This window comes from Camelus ferus, chromosome 3 (genome assembly GCF_009834535.1).
Source record: "Camelus ferus isolate YT-003-E chromosome 3, BCGSAC_Cfer_1.0, whole genome shotgun sequence".
Lineage (NCBI taxonomy): Eukaryota > Metazoa > Chordata > Mammalia > Artiodactyla > Camelidae > Camelus > Camelus ferus.
This window is the reverse complement of record NC_045698.1, coordinates 65,773,521-65,791,012: the sequence shown is the minus strand read 5'-3', so window position 1 is coordinate 65,791,012 and position 17,492 is coordinate 65,773,521. Positions and strand designations below refer to the sequence as shown.

Genomic DNA, 17,492 nt, shown 5'->3' with positions numbered 1-17,492 from the left:
TTTTTAGATTCCACATATAAGGGATATCATACAGTATTTGTCTTTCTCTATCTGACATCTCTCTGCAGCCTTTTCTCCTTTTGTCATTCATTCAGTTGGGTCTGGTTGGTCAGATTTAAGTAATGCATGGGGAGGCTGGGCAATGAGGGAAAAACTAGGTATCCAATTCCTACAGTATCTGGTTAGATCCAGACATCTCTTCAGTTGTTTCTTTGTTTTGAGAAGTGAGAAAGTTAGAATTCCCTTAATTCTTTCAGAATCAATCAACAGTTCTTTCTTACAGATCAAATGACCTGTACAATTGTTGTAAGAGATAGATAGTGTCTCTCTGGGAGTCCTGTTCAGTTCCAGAACACAAATGTAAATCATCTATGTATTGAATTAAAGCAGAGCCATTATTAGTAAAGTGTACATCAGCCAAATCAGCTTTAAGTATTTGAGAAAAATAAGCAGGGCTTTCCATATAGTCTTGTGGCCTAACTGTCCAGGTATACTGACCATCTTCCCACAGAAAGACAAAGAGGTATTGGCTTTCTTCTTCCACTGGAATACTAAAGAACACACTTCATAGGTCTGTTACTGAAAAATAACAAGTGTCTGCTGGAATGGCTGAGAGGAGGGTGTGAGGATTAAGAACGACAGGGTAGTCAGGGATCACAGTGTTATTTATAGCACTCATGTCCTGCAAACCTTTAGCCTTTTCCGTTTCACTTTCTTACCAGTAAAATGGGGGTATTGCAAGGACTCATACAAGGAATTTTACGTCCTTTTTCAAGGAATTCCTGAATAATAAGTCTTATTCCATCTAATGCCTTTGGTTTAAGTGGATATTGTTAAATACTGGGTGGAGGCTTGGAATTATCAGTAGTTACGTTAATAGAAATGGTTGTCTTAATTTTCCCAATATCTGAGGAAGATGATCATAATTCCTCAGGTACTTGTAACAGTAAATCATTAATTTCCTCCTGACCCGTTGGAGTTTTTGTCTTCATAATCACCAGTTTCTCAGTAATCATGTTCTGATCTGCATCTACATCTTCTAAATCTAAAATCATTTTGTCCTTAGGTGAAAAGGCAATTTGGGCATGATATGCCTCTAAAAACACTCATCTTATCAAATGAATTGGAGCACATTTCACCAAAAGAAACACATGCTTTCCTGTTACAGTTCCTTGCTGAATAGTTACTGACTCATTTAAAAACCCACAGAGGCAAATTTGAAACCCCTACCATTTGAATTGATTGTTTACTTCAAGGGAGAGGGCAATGAATAAGGACTTCTGCCCAGTCTGTTCTCTTTGGGCAGATTTTTGGTATAGCCTGATAGAAGTTGTGGGCAATTTCTCTGCATTTCTGGTGATCTGCAGCCTCAGGTTTATGAAAATCTTCCATAGGTGTCTTCTAATTTGGCCCTTTGAGACATTCTTTGGTTTTACTTTCAGAGACTAGTAGATGTACAAGTTGGTGCAAGTCTGAATGTCCAGGCTTGTAAGACCTTGCTATAAGATCAAATGCTTTAGCAAAACCCAAAGGATCCTGTAAAGAATCTGGAAAATCCTTAGTTAAGTCCTGTCTTAATCCAAGGGGTATAGGAAAGAATAGGTTCTCCTCTGCTCCTGGGCTTCTCTGTAAAGGGGGCTGCTCATACCTCGGGGCTGCTTTCATTTCTTACTTTGTACTCAATAGATATTCTGGTGTTGGAGGAGGGAGAGTGGGAAGGTCAGGACAGAGGAAAGGGGAGGATACAAAGGAGCTGAAGGAGGAGGTGGAGGAGGAGGGAGAGGAGGAGGAGACGAAGAAGTGGCTTCTGAGGTTTTTTCTAATTTAGCTACCATTTTTAATAATTTTCAGTTTGTCTCTTTCAACAAAGTCATTATTTCCCCACATTGAGGCTTCCAGGTAGTAATTATGCCTCCCGTTGTGGTTGTTTGATTTTATAGCCAGCTTTTTATCATTGCATGTGCAAATAAGCTAATATAGGTAAATCAAAAGTGCCCCATTTTGGCTATCTCAGGGACAAGTTACCTTTGGTCATATCTTCCCTTTTAGTTAAATATTTGCAACTGTTAGTACCATAGGTGTTTTACGTAAACCCAGCTGATGTTCCTGTATGTGGCTGTCCGTCAAGGACTTGTACAGGCTTGGAGACATGCTTTCTCATTATTAAGGTGGTAGCCTAATTCAGATATGATCTGAACAACATTCTAAGGGCAATGTGATGGATCAGGTGTGTGCTGTTTCTTGAGTCTAGCTCCCTGAGGAATTACCCTTGGGTCAGTTCATCTCTCTGACAGTCTGAAAATCCCTGTGGGTGCTCTGAGCACTAGATTATCAATCAGCTTCTGTCGTGCTCCCTGGAAGAGCAGTATTTACTTACTGGTTGTCTGGGGTTCTGTCTGGACCATTGCACATCACCAGGATTAATCCTCAGGAACTTCCACTAGGTACTCAGTCATCTGAGAACACTTTGTGGTTGGAAGAAGCAAGTGTCACTTTTCTTTGAAAGTGAGGAGGCTCAGTGTCTCATTTCACTAACAAACAATTTGTTCAGATCATATATCCACTTGTTTTTCAATTTAAGCCAATTTTAACAAAGAGTAGCCACCTATGTTGCCCTAGGCCTCCTGCCTAGGAAAAAGCACCTATGTCTTTTAAGACTCCAAATCTTAAGTAAAAACTGCTCAAATAAAGTTTTTAGAAACATTACTTAAACAATGAAATCCAGATATCAGGAGACTTCACTAGAAAACCTGAGAGATACCAAGAAGCTGCTGGGGCTCAATGGGCCCAAGCTGGTACCGAACACAGGTTTGAGGCATCCTCCAGGGGTCCTTTGGTGGGTATCTCTGTTAGCCTATTGATGCCATGCAAATGCCTACAAAAATCCAATTAACAATCAAGCTAAGATGAAAAAAGGAGAATTTTATTTGAGCCAAACTGAGGATTATAACCTGGGAGACACAAGCTCTGAGAACTGTTCACTGGTCAGGAGCTAGAGGTGCAGTTTTTTACAGTTTTGAGATAAAGACTTACGTATTATATTGACAGGTTAACATTATACATAAAGTTCATCTGAGATGCTTTGGTCGGGTATGCACATACAGAGCAAGCCTTTAGGTCAGTGTGATCCCCTGTACAGGATAAGAAAAAAACATTAATCTTAAACAATAGAATGCTCGCATCAGAGGAAGGGGACCGTTTTTCTCAAAGGTTGATTATATCCTCCTGCCTTGAGGAGGTCTGGTTAGTGTGTAATGTGGATGCACATTGGGACAGGCCTGTCACAAATCGGGGCATGTTATGTGTGTTTCAGTTCTGACTTAGTTTGATTGTCCTGCCGTAGAGAAATTTTTCCTTGTCAAGTGGCAGGTGTGCTTCGAGCTTGATCATATATGGCTTGAAGAACTGATGAGAATTTCCACATAGAAATCAGTGGGTGATTAAAAATGTGATCAGAAATTCATGAAAAATCAGGGTTGGAAATGATATTAAAAGATGATAAAGTCATGCAAGTGAACAAGACTGCTGAGAGAAAATACAGATTGGGAAGAGGAAGGGACATTTAGTGGGCAGGGAAAGGAAGAGGGAACTAGAGAGCTCAGGACATGGGGAGGATCCGAAGAATATGACACAGCAACCTAGGAGTGAGCAGAAACAGCAAATGAAAGATAAATGAGGATAGTGACTGAGGAAAACCCATTGGACTGGTGCTCAGATTACACACTTTAGAGACCATTTAGCTCCAGGAGAAGGTTAAAACCTGAAACCACACTGCAGAGAGCTAAGAGAGTATATATGTGGTTAGTGAAGGGAAAACAGCTAATGGAGAATGTAGACCATTGTTTCCAGAAGCTTGCTGTTAAAAGGAAGAAGAAAAACAGTACAGTGGTTGGGGATGGAGGGAGGGGTCAGGGGCTGAAGAAGAGCTTTTATTACAGTCGAAGAAACTTGAACATATTGTTGAACAAGGAAAAGGTGAGGAAATGACAGGAGTGAGACTCTAAAGGAGGCACATGGAAATAGGGTAGAAATGTAGTTTTAGACATAAGCCCACAAAATATACCTTGTGTGTTCTTTTCTAAGTGCATTGGAAAGCCACTGGGGGTGTATAGAGCAAGGAAGTGGCGTAGTCCAGTTTGCATTTTGAGAATACCCCTTTGTTGTATGGAGGAGGATGGATTAAACAGGACAAGATGATGCTTATCTTAAATATACACACCCAATACTGGTATTAGAAATGTGATCCGGGAATTTTCAGTGTATTCCAGAGTGGCAAGTGGGTTGGGGAGTCATAATTTGAACCCTGAAGCTCAAGAATCCCCTTCCACATTTCTTAAATTCCAGAGTGCTGTGCATAAGTGGCTTCTGTAAGTGCTGATGTAGAGTGATACCTAATAAAGCAAACTTGGCATCAGGCAGCTTTGCATACAATTCTTGGTTCTGCAGTTTACATACTGTGTGATCTGAATTATCTCTCTGAGCCTTAAGTTCCTTCTCTGGAAACTGTAGATAAACACTGCTTACCTCTTTACATTTTAATGAGTACTAATGAAAAATGATCAGTATCTCAACAGTAGTCATACAAAGAATCTCTTTATTGTTTTTCCATATTTTTCCCCCTACCTGAACTATTCTTTGCTTAATCTTTTTATAGTGTCTCAATTTTTTAAATTTAAGTATATTCATCTTAAAAGGAAACAAATGAGAAAAAAAAAGTGCAAAAAGTGGAAAATCCCATGACTTCAAAGAGAAAGAGCAGGAGAAAAAGAAGACTCAGAAGTGTGAGGTCAAGGCAGAGATAAATGGGTCTGGGGCTGGTCTGTCAGGTCCCAAGAAGACAACAGCTAGAAGACAGTAGAAAGTGAGGGGTGGCAGGTGCCTGAGTATCTGGCATCAGCGGGGGAAGAAGCATGTACCAGCAGGTTGTGGTCAGAGGGAGTGGAGTGGATGATGGGAATCTGTAGAGGCTGTGATGTCCAGGCTCTGCCACTGACAGAGGGTAACTGGGTGAGGGGGTGTGGATGATGAGACTGACCAGGGGAAAACCTTGGAGATTTAGAGAGAAGAGGAGCCTGAGGAGGGCTTGCAGGAATGGGAAGGTGTGATGCCAAGATGAAGGCAACATGGTGGATATAGAGAAGAGAGACTTAAGGCTAGTGCAAGTGGGTCTTGAAAGAAAAAAATATTAATGTTAAAAAAGGAAATGAACCTTAAGTTTCCGAGAAACATATGTTAATATGGCAGTCGTGCCACTTTGTATTATATTCTACTGGACTTGGATACAACTGAGTGTAAGATAGGTTGCTTTGCAAGGTCTGAGGCAGCTAAGAAAGAAGTAACAGCAAAATGACGGGGAAATGGATAGGGATGAAATGAGACTCTTTCCTGTGATGGGCCTGGAGAATGGCTCAGGGAGGGTCTTGTAAGGAGAATTCCTCTTTCTGTTTAATCTCTCGCTTGCTTCATATCCTTTTTGGAATGAGGCAGGGCCTAAAAAATAATGTATAGTCAATCCATGGTGGCTTCAGAGGTGACCCTGTTGCTATCAGAAAAAGATCAGCTTAAAATATAACAAAGGAGGGCCTGAGAAGTCATTAGTTGCTAAAAAATCAACCATTCACCTAATAAGAATGGAGTCTTTTAATGTCCTTTGTTCATAACCACTCAAATTTCAGAGAATTTCTATCAGAAGTTTCGGATCTCATACCTGGCTGTCATGCACTGAGATACATCGTCATAGCTACCTTCTGATTGTGTTGATTGGTTTAGCTGATTCCCAGGCCACCTTTACTTTGGTTGGAGGCCTTCCTTTCCCTAACAAGAAGGCAAGTTGTATGGCTTCTCAGCCTTTTGGCTAAGGGTCGGAGGCAAGTTGTTTGTTTCTTAGTTTAAAGAGTTTGTTTTTGTATTGAGACATGGCACTTATGTGACAACATCTTGTCAACTAAAGAGCTGAATAGTTGTGATCACCTTTTATAAAGATTGATTTTGGCCTCTATTTATGGTAGTAATATCCTGCCTGGTTCAAGCCAAGAATCCCTGTGTACCTTGGTTCACAAATCTTACAAGTTATTCTAAAATAAGAAAGGTATTAGGATGCTTAAAATTGCCAAGGTTTTTTCTCTCTTTTTTGAAGTACAGTCAGTTACAATGTGTCAATTTCTGGTGTACAGCACAATGTCCCAGTCATGTATATACATACATATATTCACTTTCATATCCTTTTTCATTAAAGGTTATTACAAGATATTGAATATAGTTCCTATGCTATATAGAAGAAATTTTTTAATCTATTTTTATATATAGTGGCTAACATTTGCAAATCTCAAACTCCTAAATTTATCCCTTCCTACCCCTTTTCCTTGGTAACCATAAGATTGTTTACTATGTCTGCAAGTATGTTTCTGTTTTGCAGATGAGTTCATAGTGTCCTTTTTTTTTTTTCTGATTCCACATATGAGTGATATCATATGGTATTTTTCTTTGTTTCTGGCTTACTTCACTTAGAACGATGATCTCTAGGTCCATCCATGTTGCTGCAAATGGCATTTTTATGGCTGAGTAGTATTCCATTTTATAAATATACCACAACTTCTCTTTCCAGCCATGTGTCGATAGACATTTAGGTTGTTTCTATGTCTTGGCTATTGTATATAGTGCTGCAAATTTATTTTGATCATAAATTGTACTGGGCAAAATTACTGCTGGGTAAATACTGTAGAATTTCCATGGGACATTGTCTCTTTACTGTCGTAGAGGAGTGTTGAGCTTGAGGGCTTGGGAGTTAATTGGCCTAGGTTCAAATGCTGGGTCATGCAGTAAGCTGTGTTGCCTCAGTTTTCTAATTTGTAAAATGAGGATAATCAAAGTACGTACCTTGACCGGTAGGATCAAATGACACGATACATGATAGGGCCTGGCGTGTACTTACTTCTCAGTTATCTATTAGTCGTTACCATTACTGATAGTGAGCAACGTTAGCAGCAGCATCAGAGGAAGTACTGCCAAACCTGATTAAGGCTTTCAGAAATATCTTCTGGTATCTTTGAAGCTGCTTGTAAACTTTGAGACTATTTTCAGGAAATCTTTAAAATGAGAATCAGCAAGTATCAGTCAAATGCCACTTAGATTTTTACCTCACCAGCATCTCAGTCCACTGGGTTTCATGTTGTTCTTCATAAACTAACATAGTCCTTTGTTTTACCTGAGAGTCAGTTGCATTCTGCCCTGCTGAGGTATCTGTGTGTTCGTTATCTCCGTAACATCAAGATGTTTGCAGGGAAAGCTCACTCTGATGCCATCTGCTTCTCGATGCTGCAGCAGATAATAAAGCCAGTAGATCCCTTGCCCACACACCCTTTCTCATACCTCCCTTGCTTTGAAACAGTTGGATGCAGTATTTGTGGTGTTAAAAGGTACACTGAAGTATATTAAAAGTTGTAAGAGTTTATTTGCACTAAATTAGATTCCAGTGTGGCAGTGCAAAAGCAGAAGTGGTTAGGAGCTCTGCACTGACAAGGGTGGGGTGTTGGGTGGCAGGGTGCTTTTATAGAGAAGGGACAGGCAAAGCAAGGAAATTATTTGATTGGCTATAGTTTAAGCAGTTGCATTATTTGGGAAAGACTTGTTGGCTATTTGTGATTGGGTGTCCTTAGGTTTCCATTTCTTAACCTTGAGGCATGTACAGGCTTACGCTTTAGTTTGCTTATGTAGGCTGCTAAAATAATAGAACCACCTCAGACTAATGGCCTACTTGTTTAATTCATTTAACAGTGGGAATTTATTAAAGGATCTCTGGCAGTTCAAAGAATTGTTAGGAGAGCTGTAGAAATAAATAGATTTATAAACGTCTCAGAGGACAACACCCACAGTGTAGCCACAGAATCATGTCAGGATTGTGACCTCATAGTAATTGCTCTCAGTCAATAGATAGTTGCCTATTCCTACACTATTAGAAAGAAAGAAAAAAAAAAAGCCACAGCTACATGAAGACTGGTTACCAGGAAGCGTTGCTCACTTCTGAATCCAAGTCCCACATTAGTGCATTAGATTGGCAAAGCAACTGAGCTATAAGGGAGGCTGAGTATTTGAGTCTGACTTCTTTAGGGCAGTGGGACTGCAGATGTGAGACAGTCATTCTGAAGACCGTAAACAGCCATACAGTCCCAAAAGACTCTTCCATTCCCCCTTTCTATTCCTCTTCTCTGGACTCTAGACAGTCCCTTCGCATGGAAGTCTTCCATTAACTGAGTCTTGGAGAAGGAAGTGTTCCTGATGCCCTAGGCTACATTGGGTCACGAGACTGTAATTCACAAGGGTGGTGGCCATGTCTGTTTTGCTCAGTGTTGTGTTCTGTGTCTAACCAGGGTACTTGGCACAGAGTAGCTGGTCAATAAATTTGTTAAATGTATAAAAGCTATTTACTCTCTTCTGTAAATCCAACCTAATACCACCACAACCAGTAATGCAGGCCTAATTTATAATATAATTTGTATTAGGACATGTGATATGCTGTCATATTGGTAGATAATATGTATTTTGAGGCTGCATTTTGTCTCAAAATGGTGCTAAATCCCACACATGAAATGCCATTCTATGTCCAGCGCAGCTGCTCAAGGCAGACAATATGCTGGCCATCCTTTTATACCATTTGGGCTGTATTTTGAACTTCATCTGTGAAAATCTCCCTCAGACAACAACACAGCCTTCTTTACCTTACTGATTCTGTGAAGCTGAGGTCAGTAGGTCAGAGTCATAGAAACCAGCCAGCATTGAGGATACCACACACACTACCGACAAAGCTGGTTCTATTTGTTAGGCTTGCTTTCACAGTTTAGAAAGCACTTTCATATATATTATGCCATCGATCCTTAGAGCAATTCTGCACAGGAATCATGGCATCTTTTACCTCATTGTACAGATGAGAAAGCAGAAGCTCAGGTTAAGTGACTTGCTGGGACCTTAACAGTGACCAGTGGAAAGATCAAAGCAGGGGTCTAGCCTTCCAGCTCTGTCCAGGGAGTTTTCCATGTTACAGCATAGCTCAGGTGACATTGAGGCACAGACTGTCCCCATTCTGGAAAGATATGTGCAGGGACCTCTCTCCCTGCAGAGGAGAATGCCCCTGCTGGTCCGGCCTGTCTAAGGGCGTGCATCACAGAATGCAGTCCGACAGGCCCAGGCAGTGCCACAGCCAGCAGGGCTGGTCCCTGGTCTCAGTGTGCACTTGCAGAAGAACAGCTAGTGGGGTGTGAAGCTGGCCTGTCCTGTGCTGTTGCCCTGTGTCTCCGAGGGGCTTCCTGTAGGTAGAAGAGAGCCCGGGAACAGCCTTCAAGGGCCAAGAAGAGTGCGCCAGTGTGGCTCAGAGACCGAGTTAGCAAACGTCTGATGCCTAATAAGCCAGGCCTCGGCTAGTCATGGGGGCCCAGAGATGAAGAAAAAGGCTTTGCTGCCCATGCTGTGGGTGTGGAGCAGGGAGGATCATCTAACATGAATTTCACCTTTCTCATTCGGAGTGTAGCAGCCAACAGTATGTTTTGAAGGCGCAGTCTCCAGAGCCAGGCTCCTCAGAATTCCTCTGTGACTGATCCTGTTTGATTTGTGTGTGCCTGTGAACCTAGGACGCAGGGGATTTTAAAATGAGAATATCCTGCCGGCATTCCACTTTGTTATTCTTTCTTTTCTCACTTGTATTCCCTTGTTGGCCCTCCATTCTGAGCATGAAATATTAGTTATGTTGATTCTCTATTTATGTACTGTGATTAATCTAAGTTAGGGGCTTCTCTGGGCCCTATTAAGGCAGCATGTCTAACAGGTGTAGTGATGGCCTGGGGGAGCCTTGTCAGGCACTGTAAATCAAGTTGACTTCATTACTGAAGACGAATGCTGTCACCCAAATTTAAGTCTCAGAGATTTCTGGAAAATACTCAATATTCTTTAAACCCCAAGTTGATTGGCTGTCATTGATCATCAAGTTATTAGTTCAAGCTTATTAGGTGCAGTTAAATAAGGAGGAAGTTTACAGTTGCACCAGTGGCTCAGTGTTTGCTGGAATCTAACTGATCTCCCATCGTGTGTGGCTTAACAGCTCAAACATGTAGCACCTGCAGTTCAGCCCCTTTGCACCTCCAACCTGCTGTTCCTTGCTTTTGCTCTCAGATTCCCACTCCACAGTCTGCTACCTGACCCATCTTAAACACATATTAGGGACCTGGTCTTAGCTTTATCCTTTGGACATGATTTTTTGATATTTTTCCTTGGGCCCCAATTTTTCTCTTCTTTACTCTCTGCCCTGGTCCCTAGGGACCTGCCATCTAGGCCTGGATATAAAACACATTATATTCAGTCAGGATTAAAACAAGTAAATATGTTTTCTCATCCAATACATGGCTTTCAAATTTAAGGTTATTTTGAAATAATGGGAAATGATACTGTATTTTTGCCCTGGTTCTATCCCTAAGAACTCAAAGGCAAGAGGCATAGAGTATAGAGTAGCAATTATTTAGTCTCTTGAGACAGACTGCCTGGATCTGAAATGCATATTTGTATTTCTTGGCTATGCAGCTTTGGGAAAGGCACTTAATTACTCTGTGCTCAGTTTCCTTATCTGTAAAGTGGGAATGATGATAATATAGCTGCTTCACAGGATTACATTACAAATAGTAACTATTTTTGTTACATTTTTATTGTCGTAGTTCATGACACAAAAATTTATTGAGAGTTTTCTATGTCAGGCAGGCATTGTGCTAGATGTTGAGGATAAAATGATCACAAGATGTGGTTTCTTTCCTCAAAATACTCCCTTCTAGTGGGAGAAACAAACAAAAAGGCAGCAATAACCTATTGTGATAAGCATGTGGGAGAATTTAAGACAAGATGCTTTGAGAGCACGTAAGAGCTCTTACAACTTAACCCAGCTCTGGGCAGTCCGGGAAGGCTTCTTTGAGGAAGTGACGTGACACTGAGTCCTGGAAGGAGTTAGCCAGGCAGAATGGAGATCACATCCTAAGCAAAGAGAGCAACATATACAGAGGCCTGGAGGCAGAAGAAAGAATAGGTCACACTTGGAGGAAGAATAAGTAGTTCAGTGAAGCAATTGTGATAGAGCCTGAACTAGGAAAGTCTATGAGGATGAGGCTCTTAGGGCTTCAGGATGTAGGAGGACCAGATGCCAGTCAGGGTCTGGAGAGGAGAAGTAAAAGAAGTAGCTGGTCAGTGTCCACAGGGTCCAGAAGAGATGACTGATGGGAGAACCCAGCAGAAGAGTGAAATGAGTAAAGTGGAGGTGTTTGCATCAGAAAGCCAGTAGTATCCATTCCATATGATATTACATGGAAGAGACTGGTGGAGACCTTGCCCCACTGACAGCAGTGCCAGAGGTGGGGAAAGGGGAACGGAATGGAGCAAACACACTGGAGGGGCTGGCTGTGGATCTACCACCAAGGGCTGATTAATGGAACGAGGGGAGCAGAGCAGAAGCAGCAGCACAGTTGATAGGAGTAGTTACAGGGAGCTGTGAACTAGCTTTGTAATATGTTTGTGAGCACAGGATGGGTGCCAGGATGTGAGGTAGGCTTCAGGTGTGTTAGGAGTAAGGTGAAGTTGCTGATACACAACTTCAAACAGTGTTAGACTCAAACATATTCATATCTCAGAAAGGCTAATGGTTTGTCTCTTTCCAAACAAGTATTCTTTAAATATTTGTTCAAAATGTACTTGTAGGGAAGATTGACCATTTCATGTAAAGAAAGAATAGTTTTTCAGTTGTCCCAGAAATTCAGCTGTGGCTACCCGCAGTCCCTCCCAACACTGTGCTTAACAGGACCCACTCTTTCTTAGGTGACAGTAAGTCCAGAATGTTACTTGAGGTCTCATCCTATGTTTCATCTCAGGAATTTTAATATTGTTCCTCCTAACTCCATACAGCAGTCTTCTTGACAAAAGTTACTACCATATGACACTTCCAGTGATGTTTTAGCTAGGGGTAACATTAAAAATATTTAGTAATCAGTGCTAAATGTATTCCACAGACCATTCAGCCTGATACCCTTAATGCAGAGCAAGGCCCTGCGCCCTGCTGGGCTAGGCATTAAACATTCTTTCTGGTTGGTGAAGAAGTCCAGGATTGGGTGAGCCAGGCTGGAGGCCTTCTGGAAGTCCCAGGGGAGAAACTAGGGAGACCAGGATGGTGGTCTAGAGGGTTGTTGGCTCAGGAAAGCCATATGAAAGTATTTCAACATTTTAGCTACTAGAATAACTATTTAGCTCTTCTGTTTTCTGAGTACAGCTGTGGGCTTCAGTGATGGTGAGGGGAGATGTGCAGAGGCAGAAAGGCAGATAGATAGTCCACATGTGATACCTTGGGTTTATACTTGAGAAGGAAAACACATATCTGCAAACACATACCTGTGCTTGTGTGTGTGCATTTGAACTAATTACCAGACAACTGAAAATTCCCTTCTTCTGCAGCTTTGTATTCCATTTTACCTACAAGACCAAGAAGATGTCTTGGAACTCAAAATCATGTGACTGTGAAAGCAGGTCTAAGTGTCCAAGCTGTTGAGTAAGTGGGAGAGAGGTGGAAATAACCCAAAGGTGGCCAAAATTCTGTTGCAGTCACAATTCTGGTGGTGAGCCAAAGCTTAAAAAATTGTGTAACCCCCTCCTTTTTTTTTTTTTTTTTTTTGAGCAAAGTGTCTGGTTGCTGTGAGTCAGGGAGAGGAACCATAGTCTTTATCCTAACATCAGAGGTTGCTATGTAATTCACTAGGTAAGCCCCATGGGGAGCTTCAATCTGGTCATACCTCTATCCACCCACTTCAGTTGATATTTCCTCCAAAGTCTTCCTAAAACATGACTGTTTCAAGAGTATGAGATTCAATGTATCCTGTGAAAGTAGTTTTGACAGAGTTATTGTTTATATTTTTACAGCTCAAGTTCTTTGGATATTTCTTCAACGTTTCTCATCATTCAAAGTACAGTTTTTCACAGGCAAGAAGACTGGGGGTGAGTACCTTCATTATGTTTGTTATCATAATAACAATGAAGCACACATAGAGTCTATTCTGTACTACGTGTTTCTTTAATGCTCATTTACTCAAATGTGTTAAAAAAAAATAAACTGAGGCATATTAAAAGTTTTAAGAGTTTATTTGAGCAACAGTTTAAATCAGGCAGCATCCAACCAGAAGTGGCCAGGCATGCTCTACAAACATGAGCTAGGGGAAAGACTTTCACAGAAAAGAAGTGGAGGCAAAGCAAGGAAATTATTTGATTGGCTGTAGCTTAAGCAGTTGCTTTATTTGGGAAAGCTTAGTTGGCTGTTTGTGATTGGCTGTCCTTAGGTTTCCATCTCTTAACCTTGAGGCATTTACAGGCCTAGGTTTCGGTTTGCTTAGTGGGCTGCTGAGCTATTAGAACCACCTCATTCTACTGGCTTCTTTGTTTAACTTAACGTACATATTTGTAAATTAGAGAATGAAATCTGTGTATTGTGGAAGTTGTGTCGGTTCATATGTAATTTTGCTGAGTGTTAATGTTTTAAAGTCATTAGAGCCAAACTTTCTCACAATTAGAGAAAAAGGTTCACAGTGTATGAAAACTTTAAGATAAAAGCTAAAAATTCTGCAGAAATGCCTTTGCCTTGTATGAAATGTGGTTTATTTAATGACTTCAGGAATCACTGCTTTTTCTACATTAAGCTCTCAGGAATTTCAAGTAGCAAGGAGGGAGCTGAATATATTTACCCCATGGTAAAAGAGAGATTAATGATAAAAGTAGGCTGCTCTAGGATTGTATTTTAAATTTTGGTTAAACTGATTTCTGTGAAAGTGCCTGACTTCAAGGACATTCATTTCATTCATTTCAAAAGAAGGAAGTAAGATTCCATTGTAAATGGCCATAAAGATTGAAATGACTAAAATTCTATGGCAAATGCCCATGGAAATTTAACCATACTAGAATACTTTTTTATTAGGATTCTAATTGGTTTTGTTAAGGTAGTGATTTCAAAGTTGCATTTTTTTAAATTGAGATATAGTTGATTTACAATATTATATTAGTTTCAGGTGTATAACATAGTGATTCAAAATATTTATAGATTATACTCCATATAAAGTTGTTATAAAATATTGGCTTTATTTCCTACGCTGTACAGTATATCCTTGTAGCTTATTTATTTTATATGTAGTTGTTTGTACCACTTAATACCCAACCCCTGTCTTGCCCATCTCTCCCCTCTCCCCACAGGTAACCATTAGTTTGTTCTCTATATCTGTGTTTGTTTCTGTTTTGTTATATTCATTTATTTGTTTTATTTTTTAGATCCCGCATGTAAGTGTTAACATACAGTATTTGTTTTTCTCTGTCTGACTTATTTCACTAAGCATAATACCCTCAAGGTCCATCCACGTTGTTGCAAATGGCAAAATTTCATTCTTTTCTATGGCTGAGTAGTTTTGCATTGTATACATACACCACATCTCCTTTATCCATTCATGTACTGTTGGACTCTTAAGTTGCTTACATATCTTTGCTGTTATAAATACTGCTGCTGTGAACATTGGGGTGCATTTATCTTTTCTAATTAGTGGTTTTTGTTTTCTTCAAATAGATACCCAGGAGTGGAATTGCTGCATCATATGGTAGCTCAATTTTTAGTTTTTTAAGAAAACATCCACACTACTTTCCATAGTGGATGCATCAGTTTTCTCACCAACAGTGTATGAGGGTTCCCTTTTCTCCACATCCTCACCAACATCTGTTATTTGTGGTCTTTTTGATGATAGCCATTCTGACAGATGTGAGATGATACCTTACTGTGGTTTTGATTTGCATTTCCCTGATGATTAGTGATGCTGAGCATCTTTTCATGTATCTGTTGACCATCTGTATGTCTTCGGAAAAACCTCTGTTCGGGTCTTCTGCCCAGTTTTTAATTGGATTGTTTATTTCTTTGATATTGAGTTGTGTGAGCTGTTTATATGTTTTGAATATTAACCCCTTATCAGTCATATCATTCACAAATATTTTCTTCCATTTAGTAGATGGTCTTTTTGTTATGTCTGTGGTATTCTTTGCTGTGCAAAAGCTTGTAAATTTAATTTGGTCCCATTTGTTTATTTTTGCTTTTGTTTCCTTTGCCTTAGGAGACAGATTCAAAAAATATTGCTGCAATTTATGTTAAAGAATGTTCTGCTGATGTTCTCTTCTGGAAATTTTATGGTTTCCAGTCTTACATTTAGGTTTTTAATCTATTTTGAATTTATTTTTTGTATATGGTATGAGGAAATGTTCTAATTTCATTCTTTTACTCATAACTGTCCAGATTTTCCAGCACCACTTACAGAAGAGACTCTTTCCCTCATTGTATATTCTTGCCTCATTTGCCATAGATTAATTAATCATAAGTGCGTGGGTTTATTTCTGGGCTGTCTGTTCTGTTCCATTGATCTGTGTGTCTGTTTTTGTGCCAGTATCATACTCTCTTGACTACTGTAGCTTTCTAATACAGTCTGAAGTCAGGGAGCCTGATATCTGCAGCTCTGTTCTCCTTTCTCAAGATTGCTTTGGCTATTCAGTGTCTTTTGTGTTTCTGTACAAATTTTAGAGTTAGTTGTTCTAGTTCTGTAAAAAAAAAAAAGGCCATTGGTATTTGAATAAAGATTACATTGAACCTGTAGATTACCTTGGGTGGTATAGTCATTTTAACAACACTAATTCTTCTGATCCATGAACACGGTATGTCTTTCTGTTTGTGTCATCCTCAGTTTCTTTCATCAGCATCTTGTATTTTTCTGAATACAAGTCTTAAACCTCATTAAGAAGGTTCATTCCTAAGTGTTTTATTCTTTTGATGTGATAGTAAATGGAATTGTTTTCTTAATTTCTCTTTCTGATAGTTCACTGTCAGTGTATAGAAATGCAGCAAATTTCTATATATTAATTTTGTATCCTGCAACTTTACTTGATTCATTGATGAGCTCTCCTAGTTTTCTGGTGGCATCTTTAGGATTTTCTATGTATAATATCATTTCATCTGTAAACAATGATAGTTTTACTTCTTCCTTTCCAATTTGGATGCCTTTTCTTTCTTTTTCTTCCCACACTAGGTTGAGTAAGAGTGGTTCTTTTCTTGTTCCTAATTTTAGAGGAAATGCTTTCAGCTTTTCACCATTGAGAATGATGTTATCTGTGGGTTTGCCATATGTGGCCTTTACTGTGTTGAGGTGTGTTCTCTCTATACCCACTTTGTGGAGAGTTTTTATCATAAGTGGATGTTAAATTTTGTCAAAAGCTTTTTCTGCATCTATGGAGATAATCATATGATTTTTATTCTTCATTCTGCTAACAGGGTGTATCACATTGATTGATTTGTGACTATTGGACCATCCTTGCCTCCCTGGGATAAATCCCACTTGATCATGGTGTATGATCCTTTAAATGTATTGTTGGAGTCAGATTGCTAATACCTTGTTGAGGATTTTTACATCAATGTTCATCAGTGATATTGGCCTGTATGTTTCTTTTTTTGTGATATCTTTGGTTTTGGTATCAGGGTAATGCTGGCCTTGTAGAATGAGTTCAGAAGTGTTCCTTCCTCTGCAATATTTTGGAATCATTTGAGAAGGATAGGTGTTAACTCCTTCCTAAATGTTTGGTAGATTTCACCTGTGAAGCTGTGTGGTCCTGGACTTTTGTTTGTTGGGAATTTTTTTATTACTGGTTCAATTTCATTATAAGTAATTGATCTGTTTGTATTTTCCCTTTCTTCCTGGTTAGTTGGGAGATTGTACATTTCTAGAAATTTGTCCGTTTCTTCTAGGTTGTCCATTTTATTGCTGTGTAGTTGTTCATAGTAATCTCTTATGATACTTCGTATTTCTGTGGTGTTGATTGTAACTCTCCTTTATCTTGATAAGTCTAGCTGAAGATTTATGAATATTATTTATCTTTTCAGAGAACCAGCTCTTAATTTCATTGATCTTTTCCTTGTTTTTTGTTTTTTTTTTAGTCTCTATTTCATTTATTTCTGCTCTGATCTTTATGATCTCTTTCCTTCTACTAACTTTGGGTTTTGTTTGTTCTTCTTTTTCTAGTTTCTTTAGGTGTAAGGTTAGGTTGTTTATTTGAGGTTTTTCTTGTCTCCTGATGTAAGTTTGTATTGCTTTTAACTTCTGTCTTAGAATGGTTTTTACTGCATCCTATAGATACTGGATGATTGTGTTTGATTTTCATTTGTCTCCAGGTATTTTTTGATTTCTTCTTTGATTTCTTTAGTGATCCATTGGTTATTTAGTAGCATATTGTTTAGTTACTATTTTAAGTTGCTAATCTCTTAATTTCAAACACATTTTAATAATCCTACATTTTTTCTCCCCTTCTCCCGTGATTACTGTTTTTGACATATTTTATATCTTTTTGTTTTCTGTAGCTTTTAACTACTTATTGTGGATAGCGATGATTTTGCTGCTTTTGTCTTTTAACCTTCCTAG

At 39.4% G+C, this 17,492-nt stretch overlaps 1 protein-coding gene across 1 annotated transcript in view; it reads left to right on the top strand.

Annotated features, from left to right (window-relative positions):
• Positions 1-17,492, top strand: part of ERAP1 (endoplasmic reticulum aminopeptidase 1) — a 101,563-nt gene that overhangs the window by 10,964 nt on the left and 73,107 nt on the right. The window contains 1 exon segment of the mRNA XM_014567495.2: positions 12,931-13,005. The gene's annotated coding sequence lies outside the window, so the exon portion shown is untranslated.